This window comes from Alosa sapidissima, chromosome 6, assembly GCF_018492685.1.
Source record: "Alosa sapidissima isolate fAloSap1 chromosome 6, fAloSap1.pri, whole genome shotgun sequence".
NCBI lineage: Eukaryota > Metazoa > Chordata > Actinopteri > Clupeiformes > Clupeidae > Alosa > Alosa sapidissima.
The window spans coordinates 21973160-21996697 of NC_055962.1; the positions used below are offsets into that span (position 1 = coordinate 21973160).

The 23538-nt window shown below is 45.6% G+C and overlaps 1 protein-coding gene across 3 annotated transcripts in view; it reads left to right on the forward strand.

The window, feature by feature from the left end:
* The window catches only part of fam184ab (family with sequence similarity 184 member Ab), a 133665-nt gene that overhangs the window by 17040 nt on the left and 93087 nt on the right, over positions 1-23538 (forward strand). The window lies entirely within an intron of this gene.

A 23538-nucleotide genomic window follows, 5' to 3' on the forward strand; every position in this document is an offset into this window, starting at 1 on the left:
TTTGATCAGCTTTGAAAACTAATTGCACAAAATTGAACTTCCAAGACTTACCCTAAATGGCTGGTGCTATATTAGCCAATGAATCAATTTCAGCAGATCCATTTGTTAAAAAAAGTCCTAATCTTTAGGTCCCACTGCATGCTTTTTGGCTTTGCCTTAATTGAAGACACCTGAGTTTGACAAAAAAGATCTTATTGCAGCATCTTTGCCAGCCTTTTGCATAAGGAAGCCATTGGCTGTCTATCCTTTCTACAATCAAGAGCTGCCTTTCTTGGAGCAATATTGTCCCCATACAGGTCACACCCATGAGGTTCAGCAAGCTGCTTGTGACGGCAGAAGGATGTTACAAGATACCTGCATGGTGCCACATCTGCATGGTGCCACATAGACCTACCGATATGTTTGTAAAAGGGAACCCATTCAATCATGTGAATTTGCATGATAAGCTTAATGTCCTGCCAAGAAAGGTTTCATATCCAGCCTGACAGGCGACATTTTTAAAAATCCTGCATTCTGCTTTCACAGAAGAGACTGAGGGGCTTTTTAGTAGTCAAAGAGGGAATATTTAAAGTAGAGAAAGTAAAATATTGTCAAATAGGCCCTGTTGGAAGTATTACTTTGAGGTTGATAGCTTCATATAGTTTGATTTGGTGTTGGGCATGAAAATAGACTATGTAGAGTGAACAAAATAGTTAAACACTACACTGTGGAATAAGCTTACAGGTTTTAATGCCTATGTATTTTGAACAGCTGAGCTTGCTCTGCAGGAACATAATCTATTGTATAGATTTAATCACTGTTTATTCTAAAGTGTCTTCAAAGTAATGAAATTGATGGTCGTTGGTTGATGGTCGTTTTTAGCTCGTTTTTAGCTCGGAGCAAACAAAATGCTTACCGGTACTGTACAAGATTTGGGCCTAAATTATAGTCCTCATGGAAAGTTTTTGCATGTTGTAACTAAAATTAATGCTAGGCCTACAGGACTGTTGTTGAGACACGTTGAGAGTACTTGTTGAGATTTTATGTTCTCTCTTTTAGCCTACTCTTGTTAGCTATCTTATGACTAAGATTTACATTACGCTGTCTTAATGACAAAAGATAATTGGAATGAACTGAAATCTAAACTCTGTAGGGGAAACATAAGTGTGATATTTTAACCCTTAAAGGTGTAGGTTTTTGAACGTTCTAAGTTCCGCAACAATTGAAGGTTCTAAAATTCTATGTTGAATTCAATGGACCCAGATATTCTTTAGAACGTTCATTTCTCAACACTCCCGTCACACCAGTGTGACGGTACTCCTTTAAGGGTTAACCCTTAAAGGTGTAGGTTTTTGAACATTCTAAGTTCCGCAACAATTGAAGGTTCTAAAATTCTATGTTGAATTCAATGAACCCAGATATTCTTTAGAACGTTCATTTCCCAACATTCCCGTCACACCGGTGTGACGGTACTCCTTTAAGGGTTAAACGGACAGGAATCACTGATTTAATCCTCGCACTGAACAGAGTATCTCTTAATAATATCTTTTTCAGTGCAGACAGTGCGGCCGCCATGTGTGTAGCTTTAGCCAGTATCCTCGGGATGTCTGGAGGGAGGAGTAGATCCCGGCTGTGCCCGATAAGTCTCCTTCTTGCTTGTCTTGTTATGTTTTTAGTCTCTAAAAAGAATGAATGTTCCCACCTTGCTTTGAGATACAGCTCCATCACTGAGCATTCACTTTTTTCTTTCTTTTTTTTTTTTTTTTAAACTGGTGGCACGAAGCACTCGGCTGGGCAGTGCCTGAAGAAGTTGATTCAGACCTGTTCAACACGGCGCCTTCCTGGAGCACGAGGCTGCTATTGCCTTGGTGCTTTGGGACCTGGGAGATGCCTGAGAGGAATGTGTGAGGAATGCAAGAGGGCAGAGACAGAAAGGATAAGAGAGTTTCTGGGGGGAGGGATGAATGCTCTTGGTAGTCTTCTCGCACAGCACTTCTCTACCTTTTCCTCATCTCATCCCTCGTTTCCCTAGCCAGTAGTGCTGCGCTGCTTGCTGTGTGAGAGTCTAGTGAGTCACACTAACTCGTACACTTTTTCGACCTATTTCCTTCTCTGTTGCTCTCTGTCTCTCCATCTTTCTCTGTCATTCTTGGTTTCTACTCTGATGCTCTGCATCATCCATCTGCTGCTGCCTCTCCATCACTTATCGTCTCTTGGTCTCCACCCACCTCCACGCAAAGCCACAATCGGCAAAGCTGTACATTGTGCTATAGAGTTTGTAGTTGTGCTATAGACTTTGATTTCCCAAATTCATCCTTGGGACATATGGCGCATTTGAGTATTATCTGTCTCCAAGCGTATAAAGAAAAAGGCCTGGGGCTACCCTCATTTCAATTGGAAATTTCACTAAGAAATAAACAAATAATTTCCCATTACATTTAGACGAGATTGTCTTTGAGATGAGGAAGAAAACATTCTGTCAGACATTGTCTGACTTTTAGGATAGGGCTGTGTGTTATTGAATAACTTCATTGTCATAGTCAGAGCACACAACTTTGGGCATGCTTACAAATGCTGTCTGTGAACAATCAATCAGTAACTGTCATCTGCTTCTAACTAGTTTGGTACAGACTTAGTTGTTTTCACAAGAACACTTGACATTTAGTAATTGCATTGCAGTTTATTAAATTCACCTTTGCCATTTGTAGACAATATGGTATTAAATAGACACCATCTACATTGCAACACATTTCTTTAAGTACAAAATAACATTATTTTTTACTTAAATAAATGTGCTATAGATTAGTTTCTTGACTCCGTTTCCACTTTATGTTTCTTTTCTGGCAGAGGTTTCGTTCTGTCTTCCCCCTCGTTTGCTCGGAGAGGTTTATTTGTGCAAAGAAGAAATATGGGCCATGCTCTTCTGATGGCAGCTTTAAGCTATGTAAGCTGATGCTGTGCTCTTTGGGGCTGCATTTCAAGGCCAGAAATAGCCTGAACTGAGATCAGTTCCCCTCTGATGTAATGACAGCCAAAACCTTATCCCTGTCCTCATCCTTAATGTTTGCGTAGGCTATAGAAATAGGCATACATCCGTTTCCTTTGCTGTCTGATATCACAGGAGGAAAAAAAAAGAGATCTTAAAATACAGCAGGATGACGTCTTGGGTTCCAATGAGATTTGATATTTGAAGGAACGTTCTGCAGCAGTCCGGTGGGTGAACAGCAGAAGCAACGAAACCTGCTGATGGACACACCGGTAGAGTCTTCAATCCGACGTTTCAGTTGTTCTCCAACTAACTTCAGAACTCAACTCTGAAGGTGATAGACAAGCCTAATCAACTGCAAGCACTCTATTACACCCTTACACCCTTGGGACTGTATTCCAGTGAATAAATAGTGCAAAAAGAGAAAGGAACTGGACACAAACGTCGCAGTACAGATAGGAACCCTGGTACTTGTCACCCGCGCTACCTTTTTTATTCAAAGGCAGCAGGGCTTCCAGTTTCCACGGTAACTCTCCTGTTCGCATTGTCGCTACTGCTCTGCCAATCAGAAGGCAACAAAAGGGCACAAATTCTGATTTCCACGCCACAGATTGCAATTACAGACCTCCCACGCTTTGCTAAATATGCTGCATTCTATATGCATGCCTGAAATGACATTAGCGTCACTCTCTACGTTCTTTTTGGTGATGCATTGATGCATTAAACAATATGTCTCCTACTGAACAAGTCTTCTTGCTTAGCATATTTCCTGGTTCTTGTATACGTGATAGCTTCACTTAACAGAGACTAAATGAATACATAACAGTTTTCCGAGTATCCTTAATGCCAGCCCTTTCCCAGCGATAAGCTGGTGTATTAAATTGTAAGGTGCAGCACAATCTATCACATTCTAATTTAATTTAGTTTACTGTAAGATAAAGCTTTAAAGAGGGGCATGATTGATGAGACCCTGTGATCTCAGGGCTCGGCAGTGCTAATTAAATCAGAGCATATTCCTCCCTCTCATCTCCCCATTTCCAACTGAAGTGCTCAGTAAACAGCGAGCATGATAAATGCCCTGATTTGTAAACTGTTTGGAGCCCCAAGTTTTCTGGCTGTTTTTTTCCCTTGTGGTTTATGGACTTTTTGCTAGGGTTTATGTAGACTGCTGCACTTCATAGTTTGGCTCTTTCATTGGGTTTAATTACATTGCAGACTCAGACAACAACACTGAGGTTGTTGTTAGTGCAAAATTCTTCTTTTATTTTCTCCACCCCCTGTTCTTCTATCAAAATGTTCTGAAGAGTCTGTCTGTCAAATTTCTGAAGGTCCTCAAAGTCAACTTTCCTCTGCCTGTTTCATCTAGGTCAGCAGCTAGGTCACAAAAAAGCCTTAGTCTGAAAGTCTGGAATCGATCTGCTGGAGAATTAGTTGATATCAAGGCCTAGTTTATAGTAGCCTATGTAGTGGTGTGTGATAGTGTGTTGAAAAAAAGATAGCACAGTACTGATGAAATTAGAGTGTTGAGTGAAAGAAGAGAGACAGTGGCAGCATGGTGTCTCTTCTAAATATACCCCTCGGGGGCACCCATATGCTAGACTCAAACACGTACACATTTCCTGGCGCCAAGTAGTAAATAGCAACCCAATCTCAAAAGAGATGCATCCTTGTTACATAACGTGCAACAGGGTTCTCTTTTGCACAGTAGTAATTTATCATTGTGGGAGAAGATACTGTATATAGATAGACCATTAGATCCATAAATACGTTGGTTGCTGGAAGATGAGTGAACTCTGCCTGGACTGTGTCTCCTGTCCCTCTGCATAGCAGGAGTGTCATCATAGAGCCTAGAGGAGCTCTGGATCCAGACACGATGTGGCAACAAAGTTTAGGGTAGCCTGTAGCACATGATCTATTTACACTATGCTGTAGTGGGACTATTTGTGAAATCTAACTTGGCATTCACTCCGTGCCATTTTAGCAGTTAACGACATTTCAAGTGTGACAGTTGAAGGTTTCTTGCATAAGAATACCTGACTGTTATTATTGGTGAATACTGGATTGGTATTAGTTTAAAATGCCAGGTATTGTGAAAGAGATTGCGCATTTCAATTTTGCATTCTTCACATCTCGGTTCACAACACTGTCTGGGAATAGTTTATGCCGGGCCTAATGTTACCCTCTGCTACACCGCGTGTTTTTCAAGTAAATGTAATGATTGGTCTCGGCATCCTTCATCATCTTGTCCTTTTCTCTGCTTCGCCATTAAATCTCACGACATTAAACCACCCACCAGCTCCCACTGAGACGTTTTTTTCTCTGCGGGCGCATTTGGTGTCCCGTTGTGGCGTTTTGATCTTTGTCCCTCCGAGATAGTCTCCCCCCTTCTGAAGAAGACCAGAAAATGAGGTGTAAAAACATGCTTGTCTGGTTTCGCCCTGAGAAAACTCGCTGGCGCTGGCATCAAAGGCGACTCGACGACGCGGCGAGCTGCATGTGTCTGTGCCGGAGATGCCTCATTAGCGTCAGGGGCCCTTTGTGAGTAATAGGCCTCGCCGAGTCGCTAGGAGGCCAAACTCGTCTCCAATCGGACGACAGAAAGACAGACAGACAGACGGACGGACAAACTGAGCATCCTTGCCATTGTTGTGTTACTTCATTTCTTGTTTTGTTTACTTGGTCGTAAACTACAGAGGACCGTAATGACTAAAAGCCTCACAAATGCTTGGCCTATATGGAGAGAAAGCACATGCATGGGAAGTAGTGGAAATCAGTGCAGGCAGTGTGATGTGTGAGAAGAGATGGGCACTGAGCACTATGACTCAGTACTGGGGAGAAGTTGAGAGCCTGGGGTGAGTTGAATGGTCGATGTGCCATGTCCCAAAAGATTTGTATTTTCACAGTTAAGTTGTTTGCTTAGACTACATGTCTTTGTGAGGAAGAAATATGCCAGAAGAATAGCAAATGGCAAACAGTATGTGTAACAGAATGTGTGTGTGTGTGTGTGTGTGTATGTGCGTTTGTGCGTGTTTGTCTGCGTGCATGTGGATGTGTACACACAGGAACATTTCACAGTTAGGATACCTTTCATGGTTTTGGGATTCTATCTTAGTGTTTTCACTGAAAAGCTCATACAGGGATACAAAACTCAGAAAAAGTATTGTCAACACAAAGGCCTGCAACTCTCCACAGGGACTCTCCACCACTTACAGTATAGCAGCGCTGTGATTTGGCTCAGTGGTTGCTCTTTACAATGGCAGGGAGGAGGTGTGGTCGACGTGTGAAGGTGGTCTCTGGAAGAATTGACATCTACGCTGTACCCCATAATTTGAGCATTACATTAGCTGGAACCCTCACTGTTGTCTTAACTCTAACATACTAACTGTCTTTTCCATTTGCCCACGTTTGCCCACATTCAGTGATCAGCCCTAATTTGTAGGGAATGAATGTCTGGGGTTAACTTGCAGTTTTTGCATTTTATTTTTTTTAATTTAACCTTTAGTTTTACAGTGTTACAAAAATATAAAAAAATTAAAAAACAAAAACAGACACAGAGTAAGTAAAGGATAATGTATGGAACGCCCGTCATTATCAGGAAAATAAGTCCCGACAGGGCGAACTGGACCCCAACATGCCAGCGGGAGGGGTCTTGCTTTGCCCTGAAGGGACTTATTTTCCTGATAATGACCGAAGTTCCATACATTATTCCGCTTATTATAAGGCTACTTGCCAAAACGGGAAAAAAAAAACTCCACATATATGTCTCTTTACATTTATTTATTACCGTGTCATCATGGCTTTTGCTGAGAAACTACAGAAGCTGAACTTGAATCAGACATTCTTTAGAATACAGCTGATCAACCATCGCTTTTATTTCACTTTTGAATGAAGTTACATTGCAAGAAGTGACCGGACAACTTGCGGAGTGATATGAAAGATACAAATCAGAAGCACAAAACCCGTTGCCATTGACAGCGGTAATATGTTTCAGCGGTAATTACATTAATATATTTGACCGTAGAACGTTGGGAAATCCCATTCAAGTCAATGAATCGTTCTACTAGCATCGCGAAGAGCCGTATAGTAATGTAGAAATAAAGGCCTACAATCTAAAACAATCACTGAGCCACAGGCCCATAACCAGCCCAGGGATAGCATTTTCACTATTCTCATTGTTTACATGCGTAATTAGGGCACTGTGAGCGAATGAATCAGCTTCACAGATTGGCTGTGTGACACATGGGTGTTACAAACATCAGCAAATGGGCAAATGGCTGCTGCCACACGCCCAGTGCCAGTGTGTCACGCAGCAGCCTCACGCTGCCAACAAAAGAGAGGGGAATGGCAGAGATCTCCAGTTCAAACACTGACACACTCAGCCATGTGTCCCTGGAGATGATCTGGTGTGTGTGTGTGTGTGTGTGTGTGTGTGTGTGTGTGTGTGTGTGTGTGTGTGTGTGTGTGTGTGCGTGTGACTTGTGTCCTTGAGCATGTCTATGTTTGAGGACAGAGATTGACAGAATGTATAAAAAGGTCTGCTCTGTGTGTGTGTGTGTGTGTGTTTGTGTGTGTGTGTGTGTGTCAGTGTCTATGTCTATGTCTGTGTCTGTGTGTGTGTGTGTGTGTGTGTGTGTGTGTGTGTGTGTGTGTGTGTGTGTGTGTTTTGGAGGATTGACAGGACTTGTGTGTAGGTCCCGAGCCAGACCTGTACACACACAGCAGCATTGACCTTTAAAATGTCCTGCATTCTCATTCTCGACTGTTCCCGGCCTTTTTAGAGCACAGAGCAAATATGCCTCATCTCTCTCTCTCTTGTGTTGTCCTTTTTTTAGTGGTGTCATTTGTCCAAGTCATATGTCTCCCTCATAGCGTTGCCGTCCTGTCGTAGAGCTCTCTCTCTCTCTCTCTCTCTCTCTCTCTCTCTCTCTCTCTCTCTCTCTGCGTCCCTGAGAGGAGGTGGGGCAGTGACTGAGTGCCAACGACATCCCCATAAAAAAATCATCTGGACCAGACCGAATTGTCCCTCCTGTGAGGACACAGTGTTGTCCTCTGAAAAGGGAAAATTTACTGTCTTCTCCTCTATTCTACCATATTGTATAATACAAAATGCTCCATAAAAAATGTCTACAGATAAGAACACAAAGATCTATAGGCTACCACTGACTTTCATAGAACGGCGGGTTTAATTGGACATCATGTTGCTAAGTGGGCTAACATTCTTTTCAGAAAAAAGTCTGGGTTGTTACTGAAAGCACAGACTCAAACTGCTGTGATCCAATTCGTTCTCTGTTGAATGAAGTCTTACTTTGCAGGGAGTTGCTAAGTGACAGTTCAGCTCATTGTTTTGTGACAGACCGTGTGCGCAAGTGAGAAAACTTCTAAAAAGGAGTGAAAAAGAGATTTAAAAAAAGGCAGACAGACTGTTAGGAATGGGAAGGGAGAGAGAGAGAAAGAGAGTGAGAGGGGGAGAGAGAGAGAGAGAGAAAGAGTAAGAGGGGAGAGAGAGAGAGTGTGAGCGGGGGAGAGAGAAAGAGAAAGAGTGAGAGGTTGAGAGAGAGAGAAAGAGAGTGAAAGGGGGAGAGAGAGAGAGAGCCAGCGACAACCGCGGATCACCGTGATGTCTGGAAGTCTGAGAGTCGGCCTGCTGTGGCGTGCCTCCACTCTTCTCAGATAACGCTGGTTCAGTGACGGCCACACATCACAGCGCAGCACGTCCCCCTGCACGGTCTCCAGCGTTTCTGCCATCCATCAGTCTCCGGGCCAGTCCCTGCCTTGACCTCTTCTCAACGGCGTAGTGGCGAACGACCACAAGCAAATGACATGAAATAGCAAACTTCCCTAGAAGTTGGGACGCTTTCTCTCTAAGCTCTCTCCCCGTCGAGGGTAAATCTTTTGGCTTCGCTTTTACTCAAATCAACAGTATTCTTTGTTGTGTACCTTCTTCTTCTTCTTCTTCTTCTTCTTCTTCTTCTTCTACTTCTACTTCTTCTACTTCTTCTTCTTCTTCTACTTCTACTTCTTCTTCTTCTTCTACTTCTTCTTCTTCTTCTACTTCTTCTTCTTCTTCTTCTTCTTCTTCCTTGGTTTTGTTCTCTCCCTTGTCTGCAGTAACCAGGTGGTGTAGAGCTGTGCGGCTGCAGGCGCTAGGCCTAATTAGCACTAAAATCGCGGGGCCCGTGAGAGAGCCTCTGCGTGGGGTTGTGTAACACTCACCCCCTCCCCAGTGTGTCTTCCGTGGGCAGATTGGAGAGGAGCCGGAGGACTCGTGGGGGCAATCGTGGCCAGATGAGGAAGATGAAGATGAAGGCCAGAGAGAGGAGTGCGTGTGTGTGTGTGTGTGTGACTCAGAGCTGTGCTTTAGATCATTACACATATGCTAATGTGTGTGTGTGTGTGTGGGATGAGAGTACACAAATACGGTAACACACACCGATAGACACACAAGTTTGTGTGATAAACACATACTGTGTTTATGTAGAGGAATGTGAGTATTGTGTGCACGCTCTCATACATAAAAAGATGCACACAACACACACACACACACACACACACTCTCTCTCTCTCTCTCACACACATTCCCAGGGTCCCAGCTTGCGTCAGTGAGGGGGAGAGTCCACAAAGCTCAGATGTATTTTCTCTCCTCCTCCCTCTCTACGTGATTCCTCCTCAAATCACTGTGTCCCTCTGATTCTCCATGCTACTCATGGATGCTGTTTGTGCCCGGCTATATTTAAGGAACTTGGCCTACATCCTGCTTTCGGGCGCCTTTTTAAAAAGCATTTCCCTTCCACCCTGGAGCTGCTTTGCACTGAGAGCCTGCCGACGCTATTGTGCTGAAATCACTCTCGGCGTGCCCGCTTTGTGCCGTCCACTCAGGCTGTCACAGGTGCAGGTGGGATTGGCGGACTCCAGCTGGTTTGTGGAGTCTGTCTTTTGTCTTTGTACGGGAAGATAAAATGACTGAGCCAGTCATTTTAGAAGAAGGAATGACCTCAATGGTTTCCTCTCGTTATTTCTTTGAAGAAGCCAAATCAATTAGCTCTGTGTTGTCCCCAAAGCCACAGATTGATTAATCATGTAAACTTATTTTGAAAGTCATTTGTTATGACTTATTTTTCCAGTTAGAGGTGTAATAAAAGTAAAATAGGCCAAAGTTTGTTGGCAGTGGTCTTAGCAGCTCTTGTGTTTTTGTGATCATTGCAGATTATTGTTTATTTAGCTGAGTTCCCCACTACAAACACTTAACAAGCTTTTTTTCCTCAGTTTGTTTGACAGCCAGCGTTGGATCTCTAGTTTGCTACAATATTCAATTTGTATTTAAATTCTCACAGCTCATGTATGTTATTAGTGCTTCAGTTCAGTCATTAAGAGGCAAGAGCGCTTAATGTTTGACCGCTAAATGGGAACTCTGCGGTATCCGATGAGTCTGTGTCAAAGCAGTTTAGTCTTATCCTGCGAGGTGAGGGGTGTGAGACAGGAACCAGCTGTGACTAATGGCTTTTGTGCTTCGCAGAACTGAGCAATGGCACAGCGTGGCACTGATTCGAAACTTCAAAATTGAGGCGGAATAAATAATTTCGGAAAGCTATTATTAGCTCATTCCGCTTTGAGACAGCCAGGCGGTGCGGTGGGGTTGTCAGGCTGTCGCGAGCGAGCGAGCCCAGTCTGAATATTTCAAACAGGGCGACCGAACTAAACTCTGCTCTCTCTCAGGGAGAACAATACGACGGAAGCGGCAATCACGAGTCCTGTTACAAGTCAGACGAATTATGAGCCGCGGCAAGTGACATGAGCCAAGCGACGCCCCGCCACCCTCCTCTGCCCTACTCCGGCTGGCTACTGTTGTTGCTCTCGTTGTGCTTGAGACATCCCCCCCCCCCCCCCCTTCGCCCTCTGTTCTTTTACATGCTTGAAGTGACAGGCACCCGTTGTGGCTGCTGGCATCGCCAAGATCCAGGCAATGCTTCACGGCAGGCCTAGGGTCTGCCTAGGGTCCGCACAGCAACAAGTGTTTAGGCATGGGGTGCCAACATACACGTGACAAAAAAGAGACTCTGTGATTTCTAGAATACCATGCTCAAAATGATGGGATAAGCTCTGAACTAATTGGAATAGGCTAACTTATCTGACATAAAGGTTTATCGGCTCAGCCACACAGCCATGTTTTTTTGTTGTAGATTCACTCTCCTGTTGTTTTTGCTGCACAACTTACTCTCTGCTTGTCCATGCTGGTGGACTAATAGACCTATGGGGCAAAGAGTCCAGCATGCTTCCCTGCAGCTTGTTACGATAGAATCAACTCTACGGTGAGCCCAGGGGGCCAAGTGCTTCCATGCACAGCAGGCTGAGCGGATGCTGATCTGAGGTCAGTTGGGGGTGCTGGAGACTCAGGAGTCCCACAGACATTTCAAAGTGTGAAGATGTTCTCAGCTCAGTCTGCACTAAAGAGATCATCTGATCCTGAAATAACTCATTTCCTTTTTCCTACTGTGCCCATTTTATCTGTAAAGTTCTACAAAGCACATACCAGGATTAGGGCTGGGGAGCGTTTCTCAATTATTCTTTTTCTCGCTCCACAATGCATTGCAGAGATTTAGCACTGAAAGGCAAAGGCTAAATAAAACCAACATCCGTAGACTGTCCACAATCTCTCCAGGACTGAAATGCCCCAGTGTGGACACAGCAAAAAAGACTTAAAAGCCCGCAGTGACTTATGAAGCCGAAGTACTCTCTGAATGGAAATCATTGGAGAGGGATGGATTAAGTGACTCACACCTAGAGACACTCACAGTGGCGTGCATTGGCATTCTTGACAAGTTGTCAAAAAGTTTCATTACCAGAAGCATATTGAAAATAATAGGCCTATCCTACCACATGGCTGTGGACAGGGAATTACCAGAAGCATTCTGAAAATAATAGGCCTATCCTACCACACGGCTGTGGACAGGGAACTGGCTTCAGCCATAGCAGACTTCGGGGCATCAACGGTCAGCACTGCTATCTATCTGGGGCATCAACGGTCAGCACTGCTATCTATCTGGAGTTCAGAACCCACATCAGCTGCCTCCGCAGAGAGCAGGGGTCTGGGCCAATGTGTCGCAGAGATCGTGCCCCTCTCCCCGGAGATGCCCTGGTGGTCCCAGGCCGACCGCAAAAACTCAAACCCTCCCTGACCCCCGCCAACCCTCTCCGACAGCCCACTGTTGAAAAGTTCATGCCTTCGGACTGCAGAATGGAGTCAGAGAGTGCTGTGTGGAGGACCGCAGGGGTGATGGTTTAGTGCAGGATGTCTCAGCAGGGGGGGGAGATTACCTGTTATTAAAGCCCCAGATCCTCCAGTGTTGGGGTCACTGAAGTGGTCTCTCACACACTCCCCTGCTCTTTCACATTTTCTCTCTCTCTCTCTCTCTTTCTCTGTCTCTCTCTTTCTTTCTCTTTCTCTCTCTCCCTTTCTCTCTCTCTCTCTCCTCTCTGTCTTAGCACTCCACACCGTGTTAGCCTACTTCTCTAGTCACATACTTGCTTTTTAGCTGTGTTAATCTGTCAAAACCATTCAGCAAAACAACCACCCTACCCATATGTCTACAGTTAAATAATATTTTGTAGACCATTTAGATAGCAGAATACACCTTTTAAACTGTTGGCCTATTATTCATGCAATCTGTTACCTCTCTCTTTGCTAGTGATGCTGTTATTAGACATTTACTCACATTTTTATGGCCTGGATCATTTTTCTTTTGACTCTTTAATGGTTAAAGAAGAGTTTTTTGATAGTAACACCATTTCAGCCCCCCCTCTCTCTCCTTCCTTCCCCTTATCTGTCTCTCTCTTGTGGTGCTGTTTATCTGTGCCTTATCCCTATCATTGTCATGCGTGGCATTTACCAGTCCAACTTAGTGACTTATCTCTACCCACCGCCCACCATACGGGCCCTCTGGCACTAGTGTCTTTATTGTTAGGTTTGAGTGTTTTGGTTTCTACAGGCACAATTTAGATCATTATGTGTGTGTGTGTGTGTGTGTGTGTGTGTGTGTGTACCAGTGTGTGTGTGTGTGTACCAGTGTGTGTGTGTGTGTGTGTGTGAGCGTGTGTGTGTGTGTGTGGTGTGTGTGTGTGTGTGTGTGTACCAGTGTGTGTGTGTGTGTACCAGTGTGTGTGTGTGTGTGTGTGTGTGTGTGTGTGAGCGTGTGTGTGTGTGTGTGTGTGTGTGTGTGTGTGTGTGTGTGTGTGTGTGTGTGTACCAGTGCGTGTGTGTGTGTGTACTTGTGTGATGGGGGGATTGTGCTCATGCATTGAATTGTCTGCTTAGAATTGGAAAATGTTGTTTTTCTCATTTAAGCATAGGCACACACACACACACACACACATTCAGTCTTCCTGTCTCTCTCATGCACAGTCAAACACAAATTCAATCTCTGTTACTTTCTCTCTCTCCCTGACTTTCTCTCTGATGCCCATTCTTTCATCTGTGTTCACTGGGCTGTACTCCCTCTCTCCTGCTCTCACTTTAACCTTGCTGACCCGCGCGAGAGATGGGGCAGAATATAATTCACTCCCTCTCTCTGACGGTGCAGTTTCTCTAAGTGCTCCCTCCCATCCTCTCTCTCCGTCTCTCCGAGAAGCAGCCTTATCTTCCTCTGTCTCTGTCCCGTATCTCTCGCTATTGCTCTTTCTCTCTCTCTCTCTCTCTCTCTCTCTCTCTCTCTCTCTCTCTCTCTCTCTCTATCTCTCTCTCTCTTTCTCTCTCTCTCTCCTACATTTACAATTTCCATTAGCCGTGTTGGCATGGGGTCTTTCTCCCTGGCATTGCCAAGACACGAAAAGCAAACACATAAAAATAAAATGATTCTTACTAGAGAACGGCAAGAGGGGAATAAAAAGTTTGTGTGTTCAAGGACAAATTAAACAATTGTATCGCACTGATGCTATCTTTAATAAAAGCAACGCAAAAGCCTGAAGCTATGTGTAACAGTGTGCGTGTGTGTCTGTGTCTCTGTGTGTGTCTGTGTGTGTGTGTGTCTCTGTGTGTGTGTATATACACGTCTCTATATTAGGTCAAATGGAGTGTGTTCCCTTTTCCATTTAGTCGAGGCTTTTTCCTCGGATGCGCCCACTGTTTCAAATCCGCATGCCCGTCTGGTCTCGGGGTGGTTTTCCTTGCACCACTGGCACCGCTTGCCCTCCCTGCAGGGCCTGGATTTCCCAGCATCCCCCCTCACGCTGCGCCCTGCCTGAGCTTGCTCCATCACCACTGAGCACAAAGGCAGAAAATGTCTTCCAATCCCTCTCGCTCCTCTCCCTCTTTATCTCTCTCTCCATCTTTCTCTCGCTCCTCTCTCTTTCTCTCCATCTCTCTCTCGCTCCTCTCTTTCTCTCTTTCTCTCCATCTCTCTTGCTCCTCTCTCTTTCTCTTTCTCTCCATCTTTCTATCGCTCCTCTCTCTCTTTCTCTCTCTCCATCTCTCTTCCTCACTCTTCTCTTCTGTCAGTCGTGAAATGTACCACAGAGTGACATCTCGAAAAAAAGGGAGATGAGGGACTGAGACGCCAGCATTTTCTATTTCTTTTTTTTCTTCCTACGTTCCCTTTTTCTTTGGCTGATGGGCTTGTATTCCCCTGGGGCTGCGGATCACAGAACAAACGTTGTGCAGGACATTGATGCTCTCTTAAAAGAGCTTTCCCAAGCTCCTGCTGCTTTACTTTACCAGTGTGTTGTTATGTATTTTTGGTACTTTTTTTTTTTTTTTTTGTGTTGCTCAAGGACTCTAGTAGTTTTCCCTGAGTCATGAGTTAGTCATCAGTAGTGCTTCTGACACAGCATTTGACATCTGTTACCTTCAGATATGACCTCTGTTAACCTTCACGTATGATCACTGTTGATTTTCAGATTTGTCTTTGCCGGTAGAATCACTTGGATGCATGCGTAGTGTGCAAATATACCATAGACACACATAGTGTATGAATGAAACACACACACACACACACACACACACACACACACACACACACACACACACAAACACACACACAACCACAGAGAGATGCATAGACGCATAGTGTTCACAGTAGGTTGAGATGTGAGGCAGTCGCAGACTAGAGTGCTGTTGTGTGCAGCTCGGTCTGTTTAGGGCTCATTGTTTTGATTCCGGGCTTATGTTGTGCCTAACACTGGCTGACAGAAGCCGGCAAAGCCATGGCTTACACAGCTGAGAGGGTTGTGGGGAGCAGCCTACCGCAGACAAGACTTTATCGTTTTGGGGCCCGTACCCACGTTTTAGGTTGTGTCATGATAGCTGGATACAAATCCCTCGATGTCTGCACCACCTGATTTCCCCAAACCCTCTTCCCTCTACCATGCACGTGCACTCACACACACACACACACACACACACTCACACAAACAAAAACAAAAACACAAGACCACACAAACACAGCCGTATAGCTCTCCTTCTTTTTTAGCTGTCTCTTTCTCTCTCTCACAACCACACACACACACACACACACACACACAACCACACACACACACAACCACACACACACACACACACACAGACGCTGTCTACCTTGTGCTAAGCTGAATGTGCTGACAGGCTCGGGGCCGTGTAGCAGGCGTGCGGTCGGTGCCACCACAGCTGCCTCCGTGTAAATCCCCGCCGATAAACGGGCTGTAAAGCTGTTGAGCGTAGGCTGAGCCTCAGCTCAGAGGAGAAACTCTGCAATCAAGTCGGCATCTCTCTGGGCCAGCGGTCCGGCAGCCCCGCGGCCTCTCCGGCGATATTTATCACCGTCCACCCGTCGACCGCCCGCTGCAGCCTTTTTCCATCGCCATGCTGGCTCTAATAAAGATGGAGTGGCCGTATTTCCGGGGCACCTTAGATTAGCTTTCCCCTTTCCGTTGCCTTCTCTTTTCTCATTTGTGTTTAGGCGTCGGCCGTGGCCACTATGATGCCAGCGGAATGCCTCGGAGGAATGACGTGGACCCGCTCTATTTATCTTTGTTTACCCGTCACGGGAAAATGAGCGTCGCCGTGCCTCGTTCATGCCGTTCTGTCGTCCTCCTAATCACTCCTAATCAGCCGTTACGCATCCTCGAGGAATAGACGGAAAGCCAGGAGCGGGATTTTTCCTCTATTGAGAGGGGGGGGGGGGATTGAGTAAAGAGCAGTATGGATCACAAGATGATGCTTGAGCACTGGGGCAACGGCGAGCACGCTTCACGTTCCTCACTTCCTGTGACCTTCATAAAGCACAGGCCCCCACATCCTGTAACGCACAGATGCTTACGTAATCCGGATGACGTCGGGGCAGCCGACTGCCTGCCCGCGTGTACGGGAACAGGCACCGTGAAAGGCTGGGGACGAAGCGTGGAGGCTTGTTTGTGGCGTCATTGTGTTGTGTTTGTCGCCCTCACCACTGGGATTAGAAGAGACCCAGAGAGAAAGAGAAAGAGAGACCCAGAGAGAAAGAGAGAGACAGAGAGAGAGAGAGAGAGAAAGAGAGAGAGAGAATGGTGCCGTGTTAATGTCCCAGATTACAGTGGGCCATGTAAAATATTCATCTCCATAATGAAGCAGCCCCAGAAGCTCACCCATCCTTATAATTCAAGAACACACAAACTGCTCTTATGCAACGCAGCCAGTGAGGGGAAGCGGGACCAGTGTATGCACGCGTGTGTGTCTCTGTGTGTGTGTGTGTTTGTGTGTCTGTCTGTCTGTGTGTCTTTGTGTGTATCTGATTGAAGGGAGACATTCGGAACTAGGTTATAGCTGTGTTTCCTAGCCTGTGTGTGTGTGTGTGTGTGTGTGTGTGTGTGTGTGTGTGTGTGTGTGTGTGTGTGTGTGTGTGTGTGTGTGTGTGTGTGTGTGTTTCTGTAGGCTTGAGTGTCGCAAGTGATGTTTCTCCCCAGTGTATGCAGTGTTCCAGCATTTCCTCGATATTTATGGATCAAGAAAACTGTAACGCTTTAAAAGCGCTTGGCTCGTAAAGGTTACTGGTAATGAGATAATGTGCAGTGTGTTGCGCTGAGATGGGCTGGGGAAGGCTGAAGTTTTCCACGTCACCATTAGACCAGTCCGGCTCCATTAGACCACAGCCTACACACGCACACACACACACACACACACACACACACACACTCACAACCCACAGCCTCCACCCCTTCATCTGAGTTAATTATCTCCAGGATTTAGGTGTGCTGCATCGTCGTTTAGTGGATACCATGCATATGGGTTTTCTCTAATTAACGCTATCTTTCGATTTAATTAAAATCCATATTCATGCTTCATGCATGCGTGCGTGCAGCTAGGCTTCCTCATTATAGCCCACAGTCTAGTGCTTTTCTTCAGGAGGATACATCCTGAGCTTTCATCTGGCATGGTCCTTGGCTTGCTTGTGAAAAGACTGACGTCGTTTGGCAATTGTGGTGGTGCAGACCTGTGTGTGTGTGTGTGTGTGTCTGTGTGTGTGTGTGTGTGTGTGTAGTGTGTGTGTGTGTGTTTTGACGGAGTGTCTCATCTGAGAGAATAGCCTCTTCCTGGAAAACAAAGCCAATGCTTTGTGACAGCACGGGCCCCTGAGTGCAGCGTGACGGTTTGCCAAGAGGGCAGTGTGTCCCGCACCGCACTGCCCTCAATGGGGCAGACAGCTATCTAGGGGTCATCACACACACACACACACACACACACACACACACACATACACACACACACACACACACACACACACACACACACTCACCCACTCACTCACTCACTCACTCACTCACACACACACATGCACACACACAGACACATACACATGCACACATGCACACAGGTTCTGTTAGTCATATGGAACTTATTTTACTTTGCTTCTTATGATTGACCAATTGATTGACACATGGGCGAGAAAGATTAAGTAGATGAGAGGTGTAAGCGTGGGTGTCTATGCATGTAGTTAGTTGTTTAACCCAACATAAATACACATACACATTATTTAGTCCGTCTCAGTCCTCTGGGTTGTGGTGCATGTGCAGGAGTTCTGTGGTAATGATGTGTGTTAGTGTTCCTTTTTGTGCAAGTCAGTGTGTGATGAGAGGGGGTCGTGGGTGGTGGAGGTGGAGGCAGAGGCAGAGGTGATGGGGGAGGGGGGGGGGGGGGGGACTTTGTACACCGTGATTGGTCTGCTACACAGAGAAGACTCCTATTAATGTATCAATAATCTACTCGAATGAGAAGATCTCTTTTAAGGGAACAATGCTTTAGCGCCGCTCTGTCCTGGCAAATGGCCAGCGATTACGGTTATTGCGGCGGCAGTTCGCCCCGCGGCCTGATGAAAAGCTCCACATTATGACCCTTCGATTGGACGCAGTGATTAAGCCTTAGGCCCCTGTTCTTCTTCGGGAGCCCAATTAGGTCGCTCCAGACGCTGTTCTCCCTGTGTGTGTGTGTGTGTGTGTGTGTGTGTGTGTGTGTGTGTGTGTGTGTGTGTGTGTGTGTGTGTGTGTGTGTGCGTGTGTTGTGAGAGACATATTGTACCGAGCCCAACATGCTGGCCCCAGACTGCGCTGAGAAATTGAAGGCGAGCCTTTGACCGCCCGAACGGTCTCAGATCGATTGGCCACTTCAAGCTCTGACAATCGTGAGGTGGATGTGGATGAAGTTTGGGCTCATAAATCGTTCGGAGTGCCTTTCATGATTTTTTTTTTTATTATTAAAAATTGGGCATGGGGGGGGGGGGGGGGGGGCGTAGAGAGTGGTGCTTGGCACGGTAGGAGCGATGAGAGAAATATAATCCCTGCTAGCGGTCTCCCTTAAGGCACAGGGAAGAGATGGAGACAGAGTGAGAGAGAAAGTTGATCTGATCGCATCAGGCTAGCTGAGTCATTTTCATTAAATATGGGCATGTGTGTGTGTGTGTGTCTCTGTGTGTGTGTCTGTGTGTGTGTGTGTGTGTACCACTCAACAATACTGTGATTGTGAGGTAGAGAAAGCCATGTGCTAGTTTTCCCCACCTGCTTTCAGCAGCAGGAAGTCTGTTTTGAGAGAGCCGTGGTGACGCCTCTTTCTGAATGGCGGTGGCGTGTTTATCAGTGGGTAGGCAGCCGCCACCACCTCCAGATAGGATTGTTTTTGTTCCCTCTCCTGCCTATTTTCCACCCAAACAAACAAGCCTTCCGCTTTGTTGGAGCGCGAGCAAATCTCTGTTCAGGCTGCTGTTTGGTGTCCCATCCCGGGCGGCTGATCCATACGGGCACACAGACACTGTGTTATTTTGGGCTGTCTCTGCCAGCAGTAAACGCCTCCATCTGCTTTGGGTGCAGGCTGCATTCGGACTCCCCGGCCTGGACTCCTCTTCTTTGTTGCCGACCAATGACAATGCAGAGAGGAGAGAGAGAGACAGAGACAGACAGAGGGAGAGGGATGATGATGATAAAGAGATACAGAGGGAGAGAGAGAGAGAGAAAGAGAGAGAGACAGAGAAAGAGAGAGAGATACAGACAGAGGGAGATAGATGATGATAAAGAGATACAGAGGAAGAGGGAGAGAGAGAGAAAGACAGAGGGAGAGAGATGATAATGATAAAGAGATACAAAAGGAGAGAGAGGGAGAGAGAGATGGAGAGAGATTATGATGACGAGAGAGAGTGGTGAGAAGAATAGCCCTGCTGCTGACCCCCGTCAGCTCTGAAAAGCAATTGGAGGGAGACAGATTAGGGATTTAGGCCTCCGCTCCACGCTGGTTTGGGGATAGTGCTCTGGGGCTTGTTGGATTTCTGGCTCCCTATCTGCTAGCTCTGTCAATATAGCCTAAACAGAGCCTATTACCAGAACCCAGGGTTGTCTACAAACCCTCACAAGTTAGGCCAATTGTAGATGGCATCTTTTTTTTTTTTTAATTTACAGCCATTTATAGACATAGTATCAGTGCTACTTCTTGAAAGATAGTGCATGAAATATAGTGCATGAAAGGTAGTGCATGAAAGGTAGTACATGAGAGGTAGTGCATGAAATATAGTGCATGAGAGGTAGTGCATGAGAGGTAGTGCATGAGAGGTAGTGCATGAAAGATACTACATGAAAGATAGTGCATGAGAGGTAGTACATGAGAGGTAGTGCATGAAATATAGTGCATGAGAGGTAGTGCATGAGAGGTAGTGCATGAAAGATACTACATGAAAGATAGTGCATGAGAGGTAGTGCATGAGAGGTAGTGCATGAAAGATACTGCATGAAAGATACAGGTTTTAGCAATAGTTTTAGTTGGGTCCATCCTAGTCATACCTTCAGTGGGGAACTTGGACTACAATTACTTACTTCAGATTAAGTCTCAAGTTAAGACTCATATTAAGACATTAAAATTACTGATGCCCTTAATCCAATTAGCCAGTGCTATATTAGGTGCCTGTAGGCGCCTTTCCGTAGGTGTGCATTGTGTATTATATTTATTATACCACACAGATGAAACGCAAGGTACAGAGGTTTCATTTAATCAAGAGTGTTCCGTCCATATTTATAGCCTAGTGCTTAGATTCAACAGAGATATTTGCCATTGGAACCTCTGAATGAACCTACTTACAGTAGCCTTCTCTTGTATTACCCATCTGCACGCTGACTTCCCTCTTGTTTCCTGTGCTCCTTGTTCCAGTTGTTCAGAGGAGTGTGGGTGTTGAGAGAACATTACAAGCAATGACCTTTAGGCGGAAAAACAGGCTAATTAATAAATGTAACATGAAGGCCAAGCATATGATCACAGGATCGGATGCCTGGAGGCCAACACATAGGAGGAATAGCATGAAAACCTCATTAAACTCCGCTGCTCCATACTGTACTGCACTACTACGCTACACAACAAGTAGCTGTCAGGAAATATCTGTGTCAGAGACATTACCTTTAATGACACCATTTTTACTCCAAGATATCTTGCCATATATCGCTGCCTTCATGTCTGTTGTGGAGAAGGGCGTTTGGATTCAGGACCAGGGAGTGCTACCACTGCCAGTCATGAAGCATGTTTTTGGGTTTGGTGTGGCTCAACGCCTCTCATAGCCTCCCCGTATCCCATAGCAGACTCCATATTTACCGTGCATGCTCTCTCTCCTAAAAAACAAAAAACATAAACAGCACAGACTCTGGATCCATTTGTTTTGCCAATAACACAGACCCAATGTTAACTTAATTTCTTTAGAAATCATGCTCTCTGTTTTTTCTGTTTCACTGGTTTGTCACAACTGTTAAGGCCAGATCTGTCTCAGCAACAGGGTCACCGTAAATAATTGCAGCCATTCTACCCAGCTGGGGTGAATCTTGCTGCACAGCTCAGTGAAGTGTCTTTATTGAGATCTCTACCTTATGCAGTCTCGTCTCTGCCTTGTCAGTTTAGTCTGCCGTCGTCATGGGTCACCAACAGAGCAGACACACAGGTACTGAGAGTTCCGATGATTCTTAGCCCCTGGGCTCACGTCACACAACGCTCTCCATCTGTCTGTCTGATATGCACTGAGTGTGAAGGGGGACAGGAATAAATTGTGTGTGTGTGTGTGTGTTTGTGTACACGCCTGTGTGTGTGTTTGTGTGCCTGCCTGTGTTTTTGTGTGCGCACCTCTCCGTGTGTGTGTGTTTTTGTGCGCGCCTGTGTGTGTGTTTGTGGGCGTGCCTCTCTCTGTGTGTGTGTGTGTGTTTTTGTGCGCGCCTGTGTGTGTGTTTGTGTGCCTGCCTGTGTTTTTGTGTGCGCACCTCTCTGTGTGTGTGTGTTTTTGTGCGCGCCTGTGTGTGTGTTTGTGGGCGTGCCTCTCTCTGTGTGTGTGTGTGTGTTTTTGTGCGCGCCTGTGTGTGTGTTTGTGTGCCTGCCTGTGTTTTTGTGTGCGCACCTCTCTGTGTGTGTGTGTTTTTGTGCGCGCCTGTGTGTGTGTTTGTGCGCGTGCCTCTCTCTCTGTGTGTGTGTGTGTGTGTGTGTGTGTGTGTGTGTGTGTGTGTGTGTGTGAATTATGGCCTCCTCCATGGTCTTGGCGGGCAGGAAATCCATCATGTCTCAGTCAGAGCCCTGCAGGCTCCCTTCGTACAGCCTTCTCTGGTTTATCAGAGAAGAGTGGGGTGGGCTGTTGGAGGTGGAGGGTGATGACAGGACGTACGCCTCCTGCATGATCACTCACCTGAAGTGCACTTCTTTAAAAATACTCCCAGTGAGATTACGTAATCCTGAAACACTCAAGCAAAGTATGCAAAGCTTGAATAGCGATCAGCTATGCCTGTTAGATTTGCTGTATATTACCATACTGTAGTAGTTAGAATGTCTATGGTTAGAACAAAGACCCGCTTTAACCCTCTCTGGTTAGAATGTCTATGGTTAGAATGTCTATGGTATGGTTCTAGAAGTATAAATAGGCTAGGTACTGTTGTCTGGCTGTGAAATAATTCTGCCTCCCTCAATTTCATTTGTTGCACTTGCTTGAGTTTGGAGTGTTTTTACTGAAACATAGGCAAGGCATACTCTCTGTTAGATGACATAATACTTATATCTAAATAGAAAAAGGCTATTTAAATTCTCCCATGTTTGAAGTGCAACACATCAATAGGCCCAGGGGAGTGCTTGCATAGCACTTTGTTTCCCATAGCCAGAAGATCACTGCAGGTTTCTTTCTTTTCCATTTTTTAAAAGGCAGAATTTCTGTCCTACAGGCTGCAATTTTAATCAGTCTGATTCATTGGTCGCATTATGGAAGATCATGCTGGGGAAGATCAACTGAAACATTTTTAAACATATTTTTTTAAATCCCAGGCTTTTCCAGTTCACCTGCCGGGCTTAGCTTTGTGACAAAAATCTTTCAATTGCACATGGTGAAAATTACCTGACCTGATACCAGCCAGGGACGAGAATTTTTCATTTTTGAAGGAGAAAAAGGGCCTCGACGCTTCAAAGAATTCCAAGTGTGAGGGCCCCATTAGTGTAATGGGATAAATATCCAACCAGGCAAACAGCGTCAATTGAGATGTGCGATGTTCCAAAACATTTCAACGTTTTTAAGGAGGCAAAACAAAAACATTTCTACTCAACCCCTTACACTCCCCTGTCTCCTTTGTCTTTGAAACCCATCTCGTCAACACAGAGGTTCATAGAAAATTCAACAGCATTGTCAGAAAGTTCTTTCCCCCTTTTACTTTGCGAACCGTTTTGTTTGTGATGAGCTTTTGTCAACAGCAGATCGCCCGAGTCATCCGAGTGTGAAAGAGCGATTAATTATTGATCGTTTTCCCCTCTTGGCGTGACCTTATGCTTCGGGGGTCAGTGGAGAGAAAGGCTTTTCCGATTAGACGGCTTTGCCTCTGCCTCTTGGACTGTAAATGTAAAACTCATTTTCCGCAACTTTTTTTCCCCGACAGAAAAAAAAAAAGTATATATAGCCGACACTACTTTGTAGCCAGATTAAGCGAGCTGCCCTGCACAGATGCAATCCAGGGGATTAACAGGGGCAGCCACTCATTCATGTTTTGATGGGTTGCAGCAGGCCGCTCTCTCAGTTCATTTATGTGGGCCTTGGGCCGTGGATGCTTTAGGTCAGCAAAGGCCTCGCCTTTGTTTAATCTCTGAAGTATTCACT